The 2,317-nt window shown below is 45.3% G+C and overlaps 1 long non-coding RNA gene across 1 annotated transcript; it reads right to left on the bottom strand.

Moving 5' to 3' along the window:
* Window positions 1–848: 848 nt before the first annotated feature.
* LOC129468321 (uncharacterized) lies at window positions 849–1,968 on the bottom strand. The gene is made up of 3 exons (XR_008652604.2): window positions 1,882–1,968; window positions 1,238–1,513; window positions 849–892 (listed from the first exon to the last, which is right to left on the bottom strand). It is a non-coding gene; the product is annotated as an uncharacterized lncRNA (long non-coding RNA).
* Between the last annotated feature and the right edge of the window lie 349 nt (window positions 1,969–2,317).

The following is a 2,317-nucleotide window of genomic DNA, read 5'->3' as shown; positions in this document are numbered from 1 at the left end:
TACAGGTGTGAGCCACCGTGCCTGGCCAAGGGACACATTTTTAAACAATGCAAATGTAAAATATTTTTGTGCAAGGGTTTGGTGGGCTGACAGGAGAGGAGGCTGAGCGACCCAAGCTGTATTCCTGTGGAAAGGACACTGGAGCCATGTTCCCATGAAGTGGGAAGTGATAAGAAAGTTTCTTCTATTTCATTTTCGCATCTTAAAATTATGTGATTGGATAAAGAAACCTGGAGGTCTCTCTTCTCGTTCTTTTATGCGAAGACTTTCTAAATTCGGGGAAGGAATGAAGAGCAATGATAAACATGAACGCAAGCCCTGCATTATGTGTTCTGCACGTTTCATCTCACAGCAACACTAAGATGTAGGTAATGTTTGCAATCCCTATTTCACACCTGAGGAAGCTGAGACCCAGAGGAATAAAGCACCCAAAGTTATACATCTAGTCAGTGATGAGGGCAGGATTTGAACCCAGGCAGTCTAAATGCATCTTTGAGGAGGGTAGTACTGGCATCCCAGCCTCCGTGGAGAAGCGGGGCTGCTGTTCCAGTCAGCAGTCCTCCAGGGACAGGAGGCCTGGCTCCTGGGTTCCCAAGACTCAAGCACCAGCAGCAGCAGAAAGAGGTGGGGAGAAGAGGAGGAGGAGGAGGAGGCCGGCTACCCCTCTGTTTAGGGCACACACATACCTTGCCGATTAGCAACGATGGGAAAGGAAACACACAGTGAGGGCCCTTGACAGCTTAATGGGATTTTAGAAAAATACACATCCATATTTTTAAACTTTTTTTTCCATTCGAACATTTTTAGCTTCCAGCTCTGAACTGAAATAGAAACTGTCTTAGATAATTCTTCATCCTTAGGCTCCCACATTTGGAAAAGGTCTCAGCCTAGCCTGGGGAAAAGAGAGACAGAGAGAGGATATACAAGCTTAGCACATATATAATACATCTGGCACATAGATAACAGATACTGAATGGATGGATAAATGGATGGATGGATGATGGATGGATGGATAAATGGATGGATGGACGGATGGATGGATGGATGGATGCATGGATGGATAAATTGATGGATGGATGGATGGATGGATGGATGGATGGATGGATGGATGGATAAATGGATGCATGAGTGAATGGGTGGATAGGCAAGAGAAGGAATATGATGGGAAAGAAAGAAAACAGGTTCACTCATGAAATTCTTCTGAGAATTATATACCCTTCTGGAAAGATATACTTACACTTTTTGCCACTAACCAAACCCAGGGTCATAGTTAATGGACTGACAGCCTTCCTGTAGCTTCCAGGGCCTGGCTTTCTAGAAGTGGTTTTAACCAAACCTGTAGCAGGGCGGCACTGACAATTCAGTTCCCATCTACCAGCCCCATTTCCAGTCGCTTTTTGCGTCTTCTGTTTACTCTGGACCACTCACATTTCCTCTATGCATACTGTGGCAGAACCATGGTTTGGCTTAGTGAACACTCATTCCAATCCCCTTCCATATTAATCTTCCTCTGCTGCAAAGGGTGAAAAGAGAAATACTCCAATTCCCACTCTCCCCTGCAGGTAAGATACCAAGTGATGTCACTCTGATGGGTTTGAGGTAGGCAGATGTCCAAGAGACAGGCTTCCCACCAAAATAAATGGGCAAAGCTTTGTCCATCATTTCCCCCTTCTCCCTGCCTGGAACTCTGACATAATGTTTGGAGGTGCAGCAACCATCATGTGATGAAGACAACAAAAGCCTTAATCTAAGATGTCAGAGCAAGAGGATACAGAGTTGAGTCTCCCAGCCCTGGGCTCTTTCCTTCTGGTCTCCCAGTTAAATGAGGAAGAAGAGCCCCTTACTTATTTAAGCCACTGGGTTAGAGTTTTCTGCTACTACCTGCTAAATACAATCTTAACTGATACACAGGTGTGAACAAGAGTTCCCTGAAAAGGAATTTGGAGGAAAGAGACTTCATTCCAGTGAACAGGTGGCAAACCTGAGAGACGCAGCAGCCCGTGTAAGACCAAGGTACATTCCAGAGAACAAAGGAAGCATTCCGGTTTCATAGCAAAAGTTCCCACCCAGGTTCCCAACCAGGTCTGTTTACACAAATGAAGGACTGACACTCGCTTCGTTCTGATTGGTCAGTACAACTGAATTTTAATTGTTCCATATAGCTGAACCCTGATTGATCAAGGCAGGTGGGCTCTGATTGATTGGCTCAGGTGAGCTTTGTCAGTTCCCACATCGAACAGAGGTGTGGGTTTGGGGGAAACTCCGAGTATGTGTGTGACCTGTAGTTATCAAGTGGCCACTTTGCTCTATTTGAATT

This window comes from Symphalangus syndactylus, chromosome 18, assembly GCF_028878055.3.
Source record: "Symphalangus syndactylus isolate Jambi chromosome 18, NHGRI_mSymSyn1-v2.1_pri, whole genome shotgun sequence".
Lineage (NCBI taxonomy): Eukaryota > Metazoa > Chordata > Mammalia > Primates > Hylobatidae > Symphalangus > Symphalangus syndactylus.
Note: the sequence above shows the minus strand (reverse complement) of the source record. Positions and strands in the feature narration are given on the sequence as shown.